The sequence below is a fragment of the Oncorhynchus mykiss genome, chromosome 8 (assembly GCF_013265735.2).
Source record: "Oncorhynchus mykiss isolate Arlee chromosome 8, USDA_OmykA_1.1, whole genome shotgun sequence".
NCBI classification, from domain to species: domain Eukaryota; kingdom Metazoa; phylum Chordata; class Actinopteri; order Salmoniformes; family Salmonidae; genus Oncorhynchus; species Oncorhynchus mykiss.
The window spans coordinates 68,272,718-68,294,612 of NC_048572.1; the positions used below are offsets into that span (position 1 = coordinate 68,272,718).

At 40.3% G+C, this 21,895-nt stretch overlaps 1 long non-coding RNA gene across 1 annotated transcript; it reads right to left on the bottom strand.

Annotated features, from left to right (window-relative positions):
• Positions 1-7,758: 7,758 nt before the first annotated feature.
• On the bottom strand, positions 7,759-10,355 carry LOC118965617. Its single transcript, XR_005053025.1, has 3 exons — positions 10,160-10,355; positions 9,781-9,890; positions 7,759-9,638 (listed from the first exon to the last, which is right to left on the bottom strand). It is a non-coding gene; the product is annotated as an uncharacterized LOC118965617 (long non-coding RNA).
• Positions 10,356-21,895: the final 11,540 nt, after the last annotated feature.

Genomic DNA, 21,895 nt, shown 5'->3' on the forward strand with positions numbered 1-21,895 from the left:
TCATGCCTGTGGTTATTATACATGCATACACTGTATGGAGGCTTGAGTTACTTTCCAACTCTCTGGAAAACAGGATTAAACTGAGACACAGTTATACAAAGCCATGGTTTCGTTATGTCTGTATATGAATTGTATCTCACAATTAATATATATTTATCAGTTGTTCCCTGTTTGAGACAGATGGCTCTCTTTTTATTATTCTGGTTCTTCGCAAGATTTATTTATCCTTTGTTTACTATAAGTGAATTTACTCGTAGCTTCTGGATGTGTCATCAGTGAGAAGTTCATTTGTGCTTCTTCTTGCATCTTCAGTTCAGACTAGTGTGTACTGAGTAGTGATGGCTTGATATCCATTTCCCTCAGTCAATATGTCCATGGCTCTATCATTCTATGACTTATGATTAGGGCCAGTCTCTCTGTTAGATGCCAGCTCTCCCCATAGTTCTAATGAACTCAATCACACAGTGGCTATAGTTATCCTCATTCAGAACATACTGAGAGATCTTGCTGTTATGTTGCCTCGGACCACGTTAATGACTCTTGCTGTGCACACCACACCCCTGTAATGGCCCGTGGTTATGTAAGGGAGTGGGCTGGAAAGGGAGAGGGTTGAGATTGTTCCAGAATCTGACTCAATCTGTCCTACGGCCATGTATAGTTTAGGGCTGCCTGCAGTTTATCATCACATAGTATTTTTGGCACTGGGATATATAACTTTTGAAGGAAGGCTTTGTAGCAGCTAGCTTGTTTTGGTAAAGCGAACTGTGCAGTTGGCTTATGTTGGGATTGGTACCATCGATGGTAATACCTATAATGAAGAACAAATGAAATATCTTTATGACTTGCATCTGTATGAAAATGTTCTCTTTTGTTTAGCCCTCATTATGGTTTCGATTAGATGTTGACCGATTATGATTTTTCAACGCCGATACCGATACAGATTATTGGAGGACCAAAAAAAGCCGATACCGATTAATCGGACGATTTGTTTTATTTATTTGTAATAATTACAACATTACTGAATGAACACTTATTTTAACTTAATATAATACATCAATAAAATCAATTTAGCCTGAAATAAATAATGAAACATGTTCAATTTGGTTTAAATAATGCAAAAACAAAGTGTTGGAGAAGAAAGTAAAAGTGCAATATGTGCAATGTAACAAAGCTAATGTTTAAGTTCCTTAATCAGAACATGAGAACATATGAAAGCTGGTGGTTCCTTTTAACATGAGTCTTCAATATTCCCAGGTAAGAAGTTTTAGATTATAGGAATTATATTACTATTTCTCTCTATACCATTTGTATTTCATTAACCTTTGACTACTGGATGTTCTTATAGGCACTTTAGTATTGCAAGTGTAACAGTATAGCTTCCGTCCCTCTCCTCGCCCCTACCTGGGCTCGAACCAGGAACACATCGACAACGGCCACCCTCGAAGCAGCGTTACCCATGCAGAGCAAGGGGAATAATTACTCCAAGTCTCAGAACGAGTGACATTTGAAACACTATTAGCGCACCCCGCTAACTAGCTAGCCATTTCACATGGTTACACCAGCCTAATCTCGGGAGTTGATGGGCTTGAAGTCATAAACAGCGCAATGCTTGAAGCACAGCAAAGAGCTGCTGGCAAAACGCACGAAAGTGCTGTTTGAATGAATGCTTACGAGCCTGCTGCTGCCTACTACCGCTCAGTCAGACTGCTCTATCAAATCATAGACTTAATTATAACATAATAACACACAGAAATACCAGCCTAAGGTCATTAATATGGTCGAAAATAAGACGTTTATTCTTTCAGTGAAATACGGAACCGTTCCGTATTTTATCTAATGGTTGGCATCCATAAGTCTAAATATTCCTGTTACACTGCACAACCTTCAATGTTATTTCATAATTATGTAAAATTCTGTCAAATTAGGCAGCCCAAACTGTTGCATACACCCTGACTCTGCGTGCAATGAACACAATTTCACCTGGTTAATATTGCCTGCTAACCTGGATTTCTTTTAGCTAAATATGCACGTTTAAAAATATATACTTCTGTGTATTGATTTTAAGAAATGCATTGATGTTTATGGTTAGGTACACATTGGAGCAAGGACAGTCCCTTTTTCCGAATACGCACCGCATCTATTATATGCAACGCAGGACACGCTAGATAAACTAGTAATATCATCAACCATGTGTAGTTAACTATTGATTATGATTGACTGATTGATTGCTTTTTAAAAGATACTGTATGTTTAATGCTAGCTAGCAACTTACCTTGGCTTAAGGCATTCGCGTAACAGACAGGCTCCTCATGGAGTGCAATGAGAGACAGGTGTTTAGAGCGTTGGACTAGTAACCGTAAGGTTGCAAGATTGAATCCCCGAGCTGGCAAGGTAAAAATCTGTCGTTCTGCCCCTGAACAAGGCAGTTAACCCACCGTTCCTAGGCCGTCATTGAAAATAAGAATGTGTTCTTAACGGACTTGCCTAGTTAAATAAAGATTAAATTAAAGGTGTAAAAAAAATAAAATAAAAAATCGGCAAGTCGGTGTCCAAAAATACAGATTTCCGAATGTTATGATAACTTGAAATCGGCCCTAATTAATCGGCCACACTTCTAGTTTCGATAGTGGAATATACAAGATGTATCATAGTAAAAGAATACACATAGCAGCATACCACCATTCAATGAGGTAGCCCTCAGATAGATGCTAGGCAGGTGCTCACTGCTCAGACAGACTGAACAACTTTGTGAAGATAGAACCCCTCCTATCTTCACGAATACTCTTATCTCATCACAACTACATCCATACATCCGTTCCTTCCCATCCCAAAACCAACCATACACCCACCCCACCCACAGTGGACAGAAGACGTAATGACACTGCAATAAGAGGAAGAGAGGAGAGACGAGGAGAAGGGAGGCTGGTTGGGTAATGCTGGGAGGCTTCAATAAAATGTAATCCTATTATGTTTCCCACTAGAGGGCAACAATCATACAGGTTTCCCTAATAACATGGCAGTGCAGGCCAGACCCAAATAGAAAGCTCCTCCGGTGAAGTCCCATAGTCCTACATATATCGTCTCATTAGCTAAATGGCTGATGGGCCACGTTTCACCTCTGAGGCCTCCGAGATTTGGCCGTAGTAATGGCAATGGAAGAGTTAAGCCAAACAAATGTGTTTCATCAAACTAGAGTTTGGGCTGTTCTGCATAGAGGGAATGGGGGATGAAGGAGGAAGGGCTGAGGGAGAGAAGGAGTGAGGGAATGTGGGGGTGAGAACTGAGAGAAACCAAGCCCTGAGGAAACCAATCAGAGCTTCTCCACCCTCTTCCTGTCGCTAAGCCACCGGGGTCTCAGGTGTGCACTACACAGGCTAATAGTGCTTAAACTTGATTGTTTGTGTGTTAGTGTAGTCTGGGTTTTGTAAATTACCATTTTGGAAAATGAAAGTCCAATCACTGACAAATCAACAAAATTGCAATGCAAGAGACGTATAACAACACAACAACAACAAGGATAACTGTAGCAAAACTGTAAGGATCACAAATCTCGCTATGATTATTCTGTAAGTTGCTGTATGAGCTACAAAATAAACATGAGATGTACTCTCTGTACTAGACATGTGAGGTGTACGCTCTATCCTAGATGTGAGGTGTACTCTGTATCCTAGACATGTGAGGTGTACTTTCTATGCTAGACCATGTGAAGAGTACTCTCCGTGGGCAGATTGGCCATCTGGCAATTCTGGCAAATGCCAGATGGGCAGGTCCATGTTTTTGTTCCGGGAGTATGTGTATTTTAATTGTTTTATCAACGTTTATTCGATTCTCAGTCTCTTCAGCCTGCTAGTGGGTCTTAGTTTATGAGCTGTAGTAACGAATGACTCTGGTGTCGGATTACATTACATAGCCACTGCCACTGGAGGCTGGAAAGTCCCACCAATTTCCCACTTATTTCATTTGCTGAAAGGCTTGTCACTTCTCTGCAGCAAGATATGCATACTGTCAAACGTAGCACAACGCTGGAAATCTATCCACATCAACTAGTGCCAGCTTTTTTCTATGACAAACACAGAAGGTTTTATATTGAATTCAATAGAACAGAGAAAGAGAGGGAGAGAGACGGCCAGTTCCTTAATGTAGCCATTGGCTGTATTATACAACCAAAACATTAAGGAACTGGCCGGCTCTCTCTTCTCTCTGTTTTTTATTATATTTTCATTATATGTAGCCTAATATTTAAACACTTAGCTAAGTGGGCAGGGGGGAACACATAACATGCACTGATTTGAAATACACTCACTGGCCAGTCTAGTATCGGGTCGGATCCCCCTTTGTCTCCAGAACAACCTGAATTCTTCAGGGTATTCTACAAGGTGTCGGAAAAGTTCCACAGGGATGTTGGTCCATGCTGACGTGATGGCATCACACAGTTGCTGCAGATTGGATGGTGGTACTGTCTGGTAAGCCATTAAACCTTAGGATATGAAATCTAGGCACTTATATTTGCAATATAAGTAGTTAGGCTTTTCTAAGGTATTATGAGCTAATGATAATCAATTAGGCATTTATTTAGTATTTTTCCCTTGTTTGTCTGGTATCAGTGCTGTGGGAAAGGATTAGCAGAGACAGCTCAGAGGTCAGTGCAGTGGAGGTAGGAAGAAAACAGAGACACAGATGTACTGCTACTTCCTTAATTTGTTGGCTCTATATGTAATAGCAATTAACACTTTGGAGTGACAGACAGACAGACAACAGAGGAGAATCAAGGAAAAGCACAGACAGAGTGACACCAGAGAAGATGCAGAGACAGGCTGCACAACAGGGAGGCAACAGTGGCACGGTTACAGTGGTGTGTTGTATCTCCAGTGGTGTTTTTACATGTTGTATTAGTCTTAAACATGAACTGGTTAAAATGTGATGTGGGCTGGGGTGGTTAAAATGTGATGTGGGCTGGGGTGGTTAAAATGCCAGGGCTGAATTTTTGTCCTATCCTAGGCATGTGAGGTGTACTCTGTATCCTAGGCATGTGAGGTGTACTCTGTATCCTAGGCATGTGAGGTGTACTCTGTATCCTAGGCATGTGAGGTGTACTCTGTATCCTAGGCATGTGAGGTGTACTCTGTATCCTAGGCATGTGAGGTGTACTCTGTATCCTAGGCATGTGAGGAGTACTCTGTATCCTAGGCATGTGAGGTGTACTCTGTATCCTAGGCATGTGAGGTGTACTCTGTATCCTAGGCATGTGAGGTGTACTCTGTATCCTAGGCATGTGAGGTGTACTCTGTATCCTAGACATGTGAGGTGTACTCTGTATCCTAGGCATGTGACGTGTACTCTGTATCCTAGGCATGTGAGGTGTACTCTGTATCCTAGGCATGTGAGGAGTACTCTGTATCCTAGGCATGTGAGGAGTACTCTGTATCCTAGGCATGTGAGGAGTACTCTGTATCCTAGGCATGTGAGGAGTACTCTGTATCCTAGGCATGTGAGGTGTACTCTGTATCCTAGGCATGTGAGGTGTACTCTGTATCCTAGGCATGTGAGGAGTACTCTGTATCCTAGACATGTGAGGTGTACTCTGTATCCTAGACGTGAGGTGTACTCTCTAACCTAGGAATGTATTCTAGAAACCTGTATCCTAGAATGACTGACAATGGTTGAACTTGATCAATTCTGGGGCCAATGTTAACTGAAAATGGCAAAGTATGTGTTCAAATAGTGCACCAACACAAAACCTAATTTCGGCGTTATTTGATAAATCTGATAAATGCCAATTGTACTCAGTCTCCCATTTCTCTCATGCAAATATAGCACAATATTTATCATAAGCGACAAGGTGAGTGAGGATATCAATCATATTCTCCAGACAGATGTAGTTATTAAGTGAGCCAGTGTAACAGTATTATGAAGCCCCAAATAACAAAGGGTTATTTATGTGTGTGTGTGTGTGTGTGAGTGTGTGTGTATATGTGTTAGACAGAGAGAGGGAGGTAGAGAAACAGAGATGGAAAGAGAGAGAGAGTGTGTCGCATTCCTTCCTGTTCCTGTACCACCCTCCAACCCCAGAGCTGCAGACTCAAGGCGGTTTCCAGAATCAAACAATTTCACGCAGCTACTGGAGGAGGAAATGAACTGAGCCCAGAGCAATAATAAAATTATACAAATGTTATTACAGACTCGCCTGCTACTGTCCTACTTTAATTCAAATTTGGGCACTCCAGGCAGTGCTGGTGGCAGAGACCTTCCTGAATAAATCAACATTAGCTTACGTCTAAATTATTAAGGAAGTGAGAGACTTTCTTGTTTATAGTATGAATTATTAAACAAGTGTTTAACGCTGTTTTTCTTCATGAATCCCCAAATATTAATTGCTAATGATCTTTAAGGTGTGTGTTTTATCTTTGTGCCCCCCTAAGCTGTATCGGCTGCTGAGAGGCATTTTGCATCAGAAGCTTTAAGTTTAGAAAATTCTACATACAGTAAATGTGTTGAATGTTAGATGAGGGAATTAGATAATGTGTTTCCTTCTGTATAATATGCATGATATGGTAATTGGTTCGGTATAGCACAAATAAACTTCTCTTTCAGTCGGGTCTACTATAGGACAGACATTTTTGTGAATTTTCACAAATGTTACACTATTTTTTACTTTGTTGTTTATTACATTTTATCAATGCCTATAGCCTTGTCACGTAGAGTTAATAAAAGCCTCGTTCAGGCCATCCTTGCCTCATCAAATAGGCATCAATGTAAAAAATAAATACAGTTATTTTGCCAAACCAAACACTGCATTTTTTTGTGTAAGAACCGTCATCTTAAAGAGACCCGTCATCGCTCATTAGGCATTTCATCACCTGAGCAGCTGAACAGAAGAAGCATGAACCCATTATTCAAAGTAATTTTGTATTTGCTTGGTCCTGAAATACTGTTGGTGTCTGGCGCAAGCTTGGTGTCAATCTGGAACATCAAACAGTGTATGTAATACAGCAGCAGAGGCAGGAGGAATACAGGGAGATGTTTCTATCTAACTATGTGTGTGGAAAGGTGATTGGATACAAAACCCTGCAGTGGAATCTAATTATTCAGGGGTTGAACAGAACATAGGTCGTCATGCATTACACTCACAAACATGGACAATGTAATACTGTTCCTTAGTGCAATAAAGTGTGATACATCATCTATTTTTTTCTTATCTATATTAAACCTGTAGTTACTAATTATATTAGGGACTGATCTGAGCTCTCTTCCTGTCCACTCCCTTCCCTTCGGCCTAGTCCTATGATGAGCTAGATCTGTAAATCAGTACTTGTGGCAGACAGAGCTTTCCCTGTACCCTATTACATGAGGAAATAGTTGATGGTCGCCCTCAGATGCTAATTTATTTGGGCCATAAAGAGGATATAGGGCGAACTGAGAGTGTTGGACTGTGGCCTTAAGGCCCTGAAGGGAAGCCTGTAGGCTGGGGAAAGAGGAGTGGAGAGGGAAGGGGGGTTGTAGTACTATGACCTGTCCAGCCTACTTGGGGACTCTATATATATCAAATATCTATTTGAGCAGAGCTTTAAGATCCTTTTCAAATCAGCTACAGAGTAAATTAAATTCTGTAGCGCCATGAAGTCACTTATGGTAGTTGTACAAGTGTTAGATGGGATTTAATGTTATTTTCAGTTTTCTTTTGCTAGAACATTACAATTTACAACAATAATCAATTCATGAACAGGCATTGGAATCAAGTTGCCTTTGGAGATTCTCAATTAGCTTTGCTAACCCCTACGTGCTCTGTACTCCCCTTGCCTCTTTTTGATAAAATGTTAAAGGTAATCGAGGAGAGGAGGCGAGGAGAGGAAATGTGGAAACAAATGCGCTTGTATGTAATGAGCCTCTCCTCCACTCATGCGTCATCAGGAAAATTACGTTTACAGGGTTGGATCCCAAAATAAATGAAGCTATAAAAACAAATGTAACTACTGTGCAAGACATTTAATAGATAAAAGGATAACAGCTGATTCAAAGGGGAGTGTAGCGGATCTCAAAACTCTTCCGTGATGGTAGGATACACATGACTATCCTTGATGAAAGGTGGCTATCGAGGAGGGGAGGACACTCTTCCGTTTTCCTACTAACGAATTGACACTCTCCTTGACCCCTCGACTACTTTTCAGTTTTCGGGTCATGGAGGAGAGAGGACGGTCCTTTGCTCAAATGATAATCTCCCTTTGAGTCCCCCTCACCTCCTTAGCCCTGACAGTCTATTGTGAGGCTTGTGACTGCCCTCCTCTGGTTAACAGTCTAATAGCAGATGCATTTACATTTTAGTCATTTAGCACAGGGGTTCTCAAACCTTTTCACGCAGGTTCCACTTCCATCACTAGGGAACATCCCGCGTCTAATGTGTATTCATGTGATATTTGAGTGACTCAAATATTACAACAAAATCTATGGGCTAACAAATGTTAGCTGACATAGGGTAGTTGATCTGGACATTTATGACAAGTTGGAAATATTTCTCTACGGTATGCAATGACTTACATGACAAGAGGAAAACTGATGAACTACCACTACCCAATTTCAAAATTGCACCTTGTGCATTCTACTATTCCAACTTTAAAGAATAAGTTGACAAAATGTGGGGTGTGACTTACAGGAGCAATTAGAATTTAGTACCTTGCTCAAGGGCTCATCAACAGATTTTTCACCTTATCGGCTCAGGGATTCAAACCAGCAACTTTTCGGTTACTGGCCCAACATTCTTAACCAGTAGGCTGTCTGCTGCCCCATGAAACCCTGGTGCCCAGGGGGTGGCGCTGTTGACATGTGTAAATATCTTAAACTAAGTTGGGGAGGGAGGTAGGGGAATTAAAACAAAATGGTATACGATTGTCCTTATTGTAATATTGTTAGAGTTAAGCTTTCTATCTTTACCTTTTGAAAAAAAAAATAATCACTTTTGTACGATGTTCACAATTGTGTGGTAAAATTTCACAACTCTTAGTACGAAACTCAAAACAGATCAAAAAGGCTGTTTTTGATTTACTTTAAGCACATTTTCAATTGACTAAGTACAACACACAAAATCACAGAGTAAATGTTTCACCAAACCTAATCAGTGTTTCATCTAGAAATACCTTTCATATAAAGTAATTTCCTTTCACAATGCAATGCTCACAATACTTTTCATTTATTTAAATACATTAACTGTTTGGTAAACCTTTAGATTTTAAACTGGTTTATATGGATTTGGAGAACTACAGAAATAAAATGTGTGTTTGTAAAGTCTAAACATCTAAATAACATGTATGATACATGATAACCACACATAATGACAACTCGTTATTGCTATTTGATTTCCAATAGTGGTAACCACAATTGGTCACCATATAAAAGGGTGTATGAAAACTTGCATTTTCTTTCAACATGGAGCAGGATAGACAGCAAGGGAGAGGAAGAAATCAAAGAGTTTGTGGACAACCGGCCCATCAAAGAGGTGGGCATGGACCCCGTCAAGGAGGTGGACATCAGAGAAGGAGGCAGATGGCAGCGAACTGTTGTGTAATGAAGTCCATGCCGTGGTCATTGACCATGTGGTAAACAGAGGCCTTACTGCGGCAGAGGCTGGCAGAGTAATTCACCCCAATCTGAAAATATCAACTGTCAATTCAATCATGAGGACAAGTCTGCAGGATATGCACAATGCTTTACCCTTATATTTAGTGTCAAATTCACAAAACATGTTAGTATTCTTAAGGTATGATCTATTGACAGTATACTCTGTTCTACCCTCAGAATTGACAGAAGACCCCGTGGTGGTGGCCGTGGCAGTGTGCTGACCGACCAGCAGGAGTGGGCAGTGGTGGAAATGGTGTGTGCCAGGAATGACTTATGGCTGTCTGAAATAAAGCAGAACATTGAGGAGAATGATGACACCTTTGCCAATGTGGCATCCATCAGCCTACCAACATTCACTACTTTTTGAAGAGTCACCAGCTATCTATGAAACACTTTTACTTGGTGCCCTTTGAAAGAAACAATGACCGGGTGAAACAACTGCTGGCCGAGTAATTTCAGGTACAGCACTATATACTGTATTACTGTTACTATTTGATGCATATGCTACTTCACACTACCATATTGGAACTATACTGTAAAAATAACTCACCAAAATATATTTTTAGAGGGTGATGGTGTTTGATGCTGCTGTGACCCATCATAAGCATATATTTGTTGATGAAGCGGTCGTCATATGGAGGAGACCAAGGCGCAGCGTTGTAAGCGTACATACTTATTTTAATGAAGAAAGAACACTGAACAAACTATGCAAAACAACAATATGGCTAGTGCAGACAGGCAACTAAACATAGAATAACAACCCACAAAATACCCAAGAAATATGGCAACCTAAATATGGTCCCCAATCAGAGACAACGATAAACTGCTGCCTCTGATTGAGAACCAATCTAGGCAACCATAGACATAAACCCCTAGACATACAAAACCCCCTAGACATACAAAAACCCGTAGAAAATTCAAAAACTAAACATACCACCCTCGTCACACCCTGACCTAACCAAAATAATAAAGAAAATACAGATAACTAAGGTCAGGGCGTGACATCATGTGCGCGGCTACTGTGGCTTGCGAAAGTATTCACCCCCGTGGCATTTTAAAATCATAAATTGATTTATGGTGGGGTTGTATCATTTGATTTACACAACATGCCTACCACTTTGGAGATGCAAAATATGTTTTATTGTGAAACAAACAAGAAATAAGACAATAAAACTGAAAACTTGAGCATGCATAACTATTCACCACCTCAAAGTCAATACTTTGTAGAGCCACCTTTTGCAGAAATTACAGCTGCAAGTCTCTTGGGGTATGTCTCTATAAGCTTGGTACATCTAGCCATTGGGATTTTTGCCCATTATTCAAGGCAAAACTGCTCCAACTCCTTCAAGTTGGATGGGTTCCGCTGGTGTACAGCAATCTTGAAGTCATACCACAGATTCTCAATTGGATTGAGGTCTGTGCTTTGACTAGGCCATTCCAAGACATTTCAAGACAAGTGTTTCCCCTTAAACCACTCGAGTGTTGCTTTAGCAGTATGCTTAGGGTCATTGTCCTGTTGGAAGGTGAACCTCCATCCCAGTCTCAAATCTCTGGAAGACTGAAACACGTTTCTGATAAAGGAATGCTCTGGGAACCTGGGATAAAACATGTAGGAAATGTTTGACTATTTTTCTTTAATTTGTCTAATATAGTAAGAAACACTTCTTTGAAGGGTGTGTATGACTTATGACCTCTATCATGACTTTCCATTGTGGTTTGATCACCCTCATTGGAAAGCTATTTAGATGGAGAATTTAAGGTCATTTGCAATACTGATTTAAATGTAATAAGTGAAATTGATAATTATGATGAAATTTGAATTTCTTAGACATATTTGTAATTTGGACGAATGTGAAGAAAGAAAGGGCATTGCCTTTGACTAAGTCTATTTTCCTATTTTCCAATCATTTTTAGAGTAGTTTTTCAGAGTAGAGATTTTAATTTGATTATGTTATTTGAAATGTTGTTTTATCTTTTGACCAGTAGTAGTGTTTTTTTTTATACATTACTCTCAAACTACCTGCCCTCCAGGACACCTAAGATCATCAAGGACAACAACCACCCGAGCCACTGCCTGTACACCCCGATATCATCCAGAAGACGAGGTCAGTACAGGTGCATCAAAGCAGGGACCGAGAGACTGAAAAACAGCTTCTATCTCAAGGCCATCAGATTGTTAAACAGCCACCACTAACATTGAGTGGCTGCTGCCAACATACTGACTCAACTCCAGCCACTTTAATAATGGAAAAAATGTATGTAAAAAATGTATCACTTGCCACTTAATATAATGTTTACATAACCTACATTACTCATCTCATATGTACAGTGGGGAGATTAAGTATTTGATACACTGCCGATTTTGCAGGTTTTCCTACTTACAAAGCATGTAAAGGTCTGTAATTTGTATCAAAGGTACACTTCAACTGTGAGAGACGGAATCTAAAACAAAAATCCTGAAAATCACATTGTATGATTTTTAAGTAATTAATTTGCATTTTATTGTATGACATAAGTATTTGATCACCTACCAACCAGTAAGAATTCCGGCTCTCAAAGACCTGTTAGGTTTTCTTTAAGAAGCCCTCCTGTTCTCCACTCATTACCTGTATTAACTGCACCTGTTTGAACTCGTTACCTGTATAAAAGACACCTGTCCACACACTCGATCAAACAGACTCCAACCTCTCCACAATGGCCAAGACCAGAGAGGTGTGTAAGGACATCAGGGTTCAATTATAGGCCTGCACAAGGCTGGGATGGGCTACAGGACAACAGGCAAGCAGCTTGCTGAGAAGGCAACAACTGTTGGCGCAATTATTAGAAAATGGAAGAAGTTCAAGATGACGGTCAATCACCCTCGGTCTAGGGCTCCATGCAAGATCTCACCTCGTGGGGCATCAATGATCATGAGGAAGGTGAGGGATCAGCCCAGAACTACACGGCAGGACCTGGTCAATGACTTAAAGAGAGCTGGGACCACGGTCTCAAAGAAAACCATTAGTAACACACTACGCCGTCATGGATTAAAATCCTGCAGCGCACGCATGCAAGGTCCCCCTCCTCAAGCCAGCGCATGTCCAGGCCCGTCTGAAGTTTGCCAATGACCATCTGGATGATCCAGAGGAGGAATGGGAGAGGGTCATGTGGTCTGAGACAAAAATAGAGCTTTTTGGTCTAAACTCCACTCGCCGTGTTTAGAGGAAGAAGAAGAATGAGTACAACCCCAAGAACACCATCCCAACCATGAAGCATGGAGGTGGAAACATCATTCTTTAGGTATGCTTTTCTGCAAAGGGGACAGGACGACTGCACCGTATTGAGGAGAGGATGGATGGGGCCATGTATCGAGAGATCTTGGCCAACAACCTCCTTCCCTCAGTAAGAGCATTGAAGATGGGTCGTGGCTGGGTCTTCCAGCATGACAACGACCCGAAACACACAGCCAGGGCAACTAAGGAGTGGCTCCGTAAGAAGCATCTCAAGGTCCTGGAGTGGCCTAGCCAGTCTCTTGCAAATTATGGTGGAAAATAAGTATTTGGTCAATAACAAAAGTTTATCTCAATACTTTGTTATATACCCTTTGTTGGCAATGACAGAGGTCAAACGTTTTCTGTAAGTCTTCACAATGTTTTCACACACTGTTGCTGGTATTTTGGCCCATTCCTCCATACAGATCTCCTGTAGAGCAGTGATGTTTTGGGGCTGTTGCTGGGCAACACGGACTTTCAACTCCCTCCAAAGATTTTCTATGGGGTTGAGATCTGGAGACTGGCTAGGCCACTCCAGGACCTTGAAATGCTTCTTATGAAGCCACTCCTTCGTTGCCCGGGCGGTGTGTTTGGGATCATTGTCATGCTGAAAGACCCAGCCATGTTTCATCTTCAATGAGGTTTTCACTCAATCTCACGATACATGGCCCCATTCATTCTTTCCTTTACACGGATCAGTCGTCCTGGTCCCTTTGCAGAAAAACAGCCCCAAAGCATGATGTTTCCACCCCCATCCTTCACAGTAGGTATGGTGTTCTTTGGATGCAACTCAGCATTCTTTGTCCTCCAAACACGACGAGTTGAGTTTTTACCAAAAAGTTATATTTTGGTTTCATCTGACCATATGACATTCTCCCAATCTTCTTCTGGATCATCCAAATGCTCTCTAGCAAACTTCAGACGGGCCTGGACATATACTGATAACAAGTTCCATGTGTAACTCTGTGTTGTTGTATGTCGAACTGCTTTGCTTTATCATGGCCAGGTCACAGTTGCAAATGAGAACTTGTTCTCAACTAGCCTACCTGGTTCAATAAAGGTGAAATAAAAATAAAAACAAAAGAATGGACGATCTGACTAGAGAGGATCTCAGCCAACAGGTGCCATTAATACAGGTAACGAGTGGAGGACAGAGGAGCCTCTTAAAGAAGAAGTTACAGGTCTGTGAGAGCCAGAAATCTTGCTTGTTTGTAGGTAACCAAATACTTATTTTCCACCATAATTTGCAAATAAATTCATTAAAAATCCTATAATGTGATTTTCTGGATTTTTCTCATTTTGTCTGTCATAGTTGAAGTGTACCTATGATGAAAATTACAGGCCTCATCTTTTGAAGTGGGAGAACTTGCACAATTGGTGGCTGACTAAATACTTTTTTGCCCCACTTTATATACTGTACTCGATACTATCTACTGCATCTTGCCAATGCCGTTCTGTACCATCACTCATTCATATATCTTTATGTACATATTCTTCATCCCTTTACAATTGTGTGTATAAGGTAGTTGTTGTGAAATTGTTAGGTTAGATTACTCGTTGGTTATTACTGCATTGTCAGAACTAGAAGCACAAGCATTTTGCTACACTCGCATTAACATCTGCTAACCATGTGTATGTGACAAATACAATTTTATTTGATGTGTTAAATGGGGGAGGATACGGTCCTTTGAGGTTTGGATTTTATTTTTGGGGCAAAGGTGGGTTTATAAAAGATTGTTATAAGGTTGTTTTGAAACTCCCACTATTTTTGCTTAAGTAATGTTTTGTAACCTAGCAAAGTTGTATTCTCCCTTAGGTAGTTAGCTGTTGTATGTAGATTATACAGTGCCTTGCGAAAGTATTCGGCCCTCTTGAACTTTGCGACCTTTTGCCACATTTCAGGCTTCAAACATAAAGATATAAAACTGTATTTTTTTGTGAAGAATCAACAACAAGTGGGACACAATCATGAAGTGGAACGACATTTATTGGATATTTCAAACTTTTTTAACAAATCAAAAACTGAAAAATTGGGCGTGCAAAATTATTCAGCCCCTTTACTTTCAGTGCAGCAAACTCTCTCCAGAAGTTCAGTGAGGATCTCTGAATGATCCAATGTTGACCTAAATGACTAATGATGATAAATACAATCCACCTGTGTGTAATCAAGTCTCCGTATAAATGCACCTGCACTGTGATAGTCTCAGAGGTCCGTTAAAAGCGCAGAGAGCATCATGAAGAACAAGGAACACACCAGGCAGGTCCGAAATACTGTTGTGAAGAAGTTTAAAGCCGGATTTGGATACAAAAATATTTCCCAAGCTTTAAACATCCCAAGGAGCACTGTGCAAGCGATAATATTGAAATGTAAGGAGTATCAGACCACTGCAAATCTACCAAGACCTGGCCGTCCCTCTAAACTTTCAGCTCATACAAGGAGAAGACTGATCAAAGATGCAGCCAAGAGGCCCATGATCACTCTGGATGAACTGCAGAGATCTACAGCTGAGGTGGGAGAGTCTGTCCATAGGACAACAATCAGTCGTATATTGCACAAATCTGGCCTTTATGGAAGAGTGGCAAGAAGAAAGACATTTCTTAAAGATATCCATAAAAAGTGTAGTTTAAAGTTTGCCACAAGCCACCTGGGAGACACACCAAACATGTGGAAGAAGGTGTTCTGGTCAGATGAAACCAAAATTGAACTTTTTGGCAACAATGCAAAACGTTATGTTTGGCGTAAAAGCAACACAGCTCATCACCCTGAACACACCATCCCCACTGTCAAACATGGTGGTGGCAGCATCATGGTTTGGGCCTGCTTTTCTTCAGCAGGGACAGGGAAGATGGTTAAAATTGATGGGAAGATGGATGGAGCCAAATACAGGACCATTCTGGAAGAAAACCTGATGGAGTCTGCAAAAGACCTAATACTGGGACGGAGATTTGTCTTCCAACGAGACAATGATCCAAAACATAAAGCAAAATCTACAATGGAATGGTTCAAAAATAAACATATCCAGGTGTTAGAATGGCCAAGTCAAAGTCCAGACCTGAATCCAATTGAGAATCTGTGGAAAGAACTGAAAACTGCTGTTCACAAATGCTCTCCATCCAACCTCACTGAGCTCGAGCTGTTTTGCAAGGAGGAATGGGAAAACATTTCAGTCTCTGGATGTGCAAAACTGATAGAGACATACCCCAAGCGACTTACAGCTGTAATCGCAGCAAAAGGTGGCGCTACAAAGTATTAACTTAAGGGGGCTGAATAATTTTGCACGCCCAATTTTTCAGTTTTTGATTTGTTAAAAAAGTTTGAAATATCCAATAAATGTCGTTCCACTTCATGATTGTGTCCCACTTGTTGTTGATTCTTCACAAAAAAATACAGTTTTATATCTTTATGTTTGAAGCCTGAAATGTGGCAAAAGGTCGCAAAGTTCAAGGGGGCCAAATACTTTCGCAAGGCACTGTATTTTTGTGTGAAATTAATATTATAGTATTATTATATATTTTTGTTTAATAAGGTTATAAAGTTAGCTAGAATAAGTTTTAATTATGGTAGACTCATGTTAAGTATTTAGGACATATTTTAAGCCAACAATATATGGCATCTGTGGTGATCTAGGATCATTGAGAGTATCGAGATAAACTTCATGAACTATGTAATAATCTTAGAAATTACTACCATAGTAGACATGTTGATTTTTCTAAAATCCATGAGTGCAAACAGGGAGACAGTGAGACAGGTAGTCAACATTTGGAAACAGAAACCATACTTGACACTGACTGTTATTGGAAAGAAAAGACACGTAAGAAAGAACAGAGAGAAAGAGCGTAAGACAGATAGTAGGAAAGGCAGACGGAGAAGGGCTCCCCCGCACTATGCTGAGCCCGAAGTGACCTTGATGGTTTGGGAGTAGTAGGAGGAGGAGGGGCCAGGAGGAGAGCAAGATAGAGAGAGAGCAAGGACTTATTGGAACTAGACTGTGAAGTTGTCACGCCCTGACCATAGAAATCCTTTTTATGTCTCTATTTTGGTTTGGTCAGTGTGTGATTTGGGTGGGCATTCTATGTTCTGTTTTCTATGTTTTTTGTATTTCTATGTTTTGGCCGGGTATGGTTCTCAATCAGGGACAGCTGTCTATCGTTGTCTCTGATTGGGAATCATACTTAGGCAGCCTTTTCCCCTTTTGTTATTGTGGGAAGTTGTCTTTGTTAGGGGCACTATAGCCCTTGTAAGCGTCATGGTCGTTTTTGTTGGCGACATTTTAGTAAATAAAAGAAAATGTATGCTCACCATGCTGCACCTTGGTCTTCCTTGAACGACGGCTGTGACAGAAGTGTTTGAAATGGGTACTGTAGATTTAGCACTGCAGCAGGAGCAGACATTATATCTGACGTTAATAGTGTTAGGGAAGAAAATACATTTTTGTTGTGATATTGGGACTTGTCGACTGCCATTTGCGCGACCGATAAGCCTGAAGGAATAAGAATAAATTAATCCTACAGACGAAGAACCATGTCTGTGACAATTTTCCATTTGATGATAATCAGTTATTTTTATATTATTAATTGTGTGTACCACATTAGGTGTTTTATGGTTGACAAATAATTCACCATACCCATATCTTCCAAAAATAATTTATATTTTTTTGTTATTTCAAAATTGTTGCCGTTTTAATTTTTAGAATGTGGAAGAACAGTATATCTCCAGTGATGATTTCAGTTTGTGGAAGAACAGTATATCTCCAGTGATGATTTCAGTTTGTGGAAGAACAGTTTATGTGACATTTTGCATGACTCTTGTAAGATGTCCTTTTTTAACACCTGATATGAGGTTTTAAGTACTTTCAAGTACAGATGCCCTTAATGTAAATAACTTAAATGAAATGTAGCGTAGTTGTGTAGTTAATTCATTTGTATGGAGGTTAATTTAAAGGTGGTCTGAGTCATGAAATCTTAGTCTCATTTAAAATGAAGCCCTCAATGTGAACATACCATAGAATAACTGCAAAAAAATATAATTCAATGAATTTAATTCAATCAAAACAAGCACAACTTCTACATAGCAAATATGGATCAATGTGATGTGCCAATATGCATGTCCATTATGCAGGTCCCTAAGGTCAATATTACAAAACGTTCAGAAAACCATTATCTTTGCATTTAACACTATGATCAGCAATTAAGTTTTGTCTTATTTCTAACCTGTTCTAAGCCAGAGAGAATCAACGCTTGTTGTTTCTCGTATGGGACAGTGTAGAAACTGTTGAACAGATGCAGCTTGCACGTCGTGGAACACGCTCTTCCCTGCAGGATACAGTGTACCTAGCTAGCTACTGTAGCCATGTCGAATCATCCGGTGAAGAAAAAGGAGAAATGGATGGAGAAAAAGTAGCTAGCTATGTTTCTTCTATAATCTAGCAATAACATTTGTAACGATAATGTATAAATTAGTAGCCAACGAACTTTAGCTAATATGTTTTCTCTATTGTTACAAATTAGACAACCCAGAACATCCATGTTAGTTACTGTACTCTATAGCTAGCTAGCTTGATTGTTTTATATGGTTCTTCCACAAACATCTCTTGGACAGCTTTACCCAGTTTTTTCTTGACCCTTACGATTTGTATAGGGTTTTCCCGCATCCCGTCAGATCTTCCTTTGCCTGTCTTTCCATTCTTTTAGTTTTGTTTTACATTTCTTTCCCACATTTCGGCTATTTTCATCAGCAACAGAAAAGTTGTGCGCTTGTCCGTCCATTCCGAGTGGTGCACAAAAACGGTCATTCCACGAGAGCCTATCTTTAAATTTAAAATGATTGTTATTTAGCGCGTGGAAAGCTTGTGAAACCGGTTCACTATAGAAAAAGGGTTGGACCAATAATGATTTTTTTATGTCACATATATGGTTCTTCGTCTGTAGAAATCAAATGAGGAAGAGATTTTGGTTTGCTTAGTTTTAGGATATTAATTTGTGGAAAGACTGTTTGCTCCATTAGTTTTAAAACAATATGAAAGTTAGGAGGACAGGCAGGTATTTTAGTTTTTATTTTAAGTTCATGTTTAGTAAATTTGCTAGGAAGAGATGTGATGATTTTGTTGAACGTAGTTATTACCCCAACTGAAATGGGAATGAAAGCTTATGTGGTTCGGGATAAGATGGTTGTGTGTGGCAAAGGGGAACCAGGTCATTGGTATTGTCAGGATTTATTTTAAGGGGGCCACACAGATGTTTTTAAGATATTGGTGGAATTGGTAGATTAAGTAGTGCCTGGATAGACTAGGATGACGGTGGACATTGTAGACGAAGTACTGCATGGATAGACTAGGATGACGGTGGACATTGTACCTTGTGGTACAACTAAACTTTTGGCCCAGATCCTGGCTGTGAGGAGGCCTTATTTAAAATAACATAAATAATTGGACATGTGGAAAAAGAAAGGAGCAATCCTATAAAATAATGTCTGGCATAAGGATAATTTATCAATCTTACCAAGGTCACTGTTTTGATATGTGGCAATATTGACACATGGGTAAAGCCATGTGTCAAAAGGGGGGATGGTAAAGGTAAAGTAGGTTAGTAAAGTAGGTTAGGAATGGTATAATACCGAGTAGGTTAGGTTAGGAAACACTTTTGTGGCTATGGTATAAGACTTTAAAAAAAAAACACAATTGTTCACGTTGGTTTAATTGAATGCATGAACAGAATGATTAAAAGTAGGTTAAGGAAGATATACATGAGTAATGGAAGAAACTGGGGACAGTGCTTACCAATAGTATTAATGACAATCAGGATAACCCCAGATACAGATGGGTTGTCCCCGTTTGAGAAAGTCTTTGGTAGACCCTATAGAATGCCAGAGTTAGGGAGACCAGAACAGGCAGACATAGAAGTAGAACACACCTTAGCAGAACACATGAGAAGGTTGTTTGTTAACCACACCCGTATGTCAAAGCTTTTGTGTCCTAAAGGCGAGTTACAGAAGAAGGTGATTCCCTCGATCCAACCGGGAGACTGGGTGTGGAATCAACCCTTGAGGGGAAAAGACTGGAAGCAGCCCCGTTGGGAAGGCCCATATCAGGTTCTGTTAACCATCGCCTTTGCCGTTTGAATAGCTGAGAGAGCTACTTGGGTCTACGTTACCCACTGCAAAAAAGGTAGGAACACATACAAGCACTGCTGATCACACACAGAGTTAGGAGAAGAACCGAGCACCAACAGGGTTCGGGGGTTACCTCCTTAAGGCTACACGTGTTGTGAATCCAACCAACATGTCAGATTTCAAAAAGGCTTTTCGGCGAAAGCAACCGATGCTATTATATGAGAGTAGCACCTCCGTAAACAAAGAGAGAAAATATATATCAACCCTGCAGGCGCGACACAAAACGTAGAAATAAAAATATAAATCATGCCTTCCCTTTGAAAAGCTTATTTTGTTGGCACTCCAATATGTCCCATAAATATCACAAATGGTCCTTTCGTTCGATTAATTCCGTCGATATATATACAAAATGTCCATTTATTTGGCGCGTTTGATCCAGAAAAACACCGGTTCCAACTTGCGCAACGTGACTAAAAAAATTCTCAAAAGTTACCTGTAAACTTTGCCAAAACATTTCAAACTACTTTTGTAATACAACTTTAGGTATTTTTTAAAGTAAATAATCGATAACATTGAAGACGGGATGATCTGTGTTCAATACAGGAAGAAAACAAACTGTAGCTAGCTGTCTGGTCACGCGCCTCTATCTAACAGTACACTTGAAGTGACCCTCGTTTTGAACAGGGCTACTTCTTCATTATACAAAGGAAAAACCTCAACCTCAATTTCTAAAAACTGGTGACATCCAGTGGAAGCGGTAGGAACTGCAAGAAGGTCCCTTAGAAATCTGAATTCCCAATGAGAAACCATTGAAAACAGAGTGACCTCGGGGTTTCGCCTGCTACATAAGTTCTGTTCTACTCACAGACATGATTCAAACAGTTTTCGAAACTTCAGAGTGTTTTCTATCCAAATCTCCCAATAATATGCATATCTTATCTTCCGGGGATAAGTAGCAGGCAGTTGTATTTGGGCATGCATTTCATCCGGACGTGAAAATACTGCCCCCTGTCACCAAGAAGTTAACGACGATTCCCTATCCCGACCTTTCATCACTGTGTATGCTCCTAGAGGTGTGAGTATGGGGTGGTACCTAGCAGACCGACTAAGGGCAGGAGAGGGTTGGCGGTTTTGGGGAATATTAGGGACTCTGACCTGCATCATAGTCTTGGTAATCTTTCTGATACATTCAGATCCACCACCTTCCGGTACTAATTATACGATGCCGTTGTCATTGATAAGAAGTAAAAGATAAACTGTATAACACACTGACCATCAAGGATGAGTGACTTACAGAATAGGAGTCAAAGACGGTCAAGATGTAGGATTTAACGTAAACATTAAACAATTCCCTAGGAAAGCAGACAACTGTACAGGGATTGGGTTGGCCAGATTGAAGTACTCGGCCAACCCACCTCGTTTCACTTTAACTCCTGGTGAGTAAAAGTGTTAAAGTGTTTTAGTTAAAGTTAAAGTGTTTTATTATACAGTGTTAAAGACACAAGAATGGCACCAGGAATTTAGGAGATTTTAATGGATGTAAGTCTGATAGTTAATGTGACTGACTTAGGTTTGGAAGCACAGGAGAACATTCTTAAACTCACAGCACCTATAACTCATGTATGGTGGGCTTGTACCAGCAAAGGACGCATACGGCAGACACTACCAAAAGGGTGGTTAGGTACTTGCGGCCCAGTATTATTGGTGCAAACAGTTAGAATTAGTCATCAGAGGCCAGTTATAGGAGGCCAAAGTAGGCATAGGAGGAGTTTTGACCAGGATGGGAGTAGCCCTGTCTAGGTGGATGCTATTGGCATCCCCAGGGGAGTTCCAGATGAATACAAAGCTATGAATCAAATACGTGAAGGCTTTACCTCTACGTTCTTCTGTTGGGTAACGATAAATAAAAATGTGGACTGGATCAATT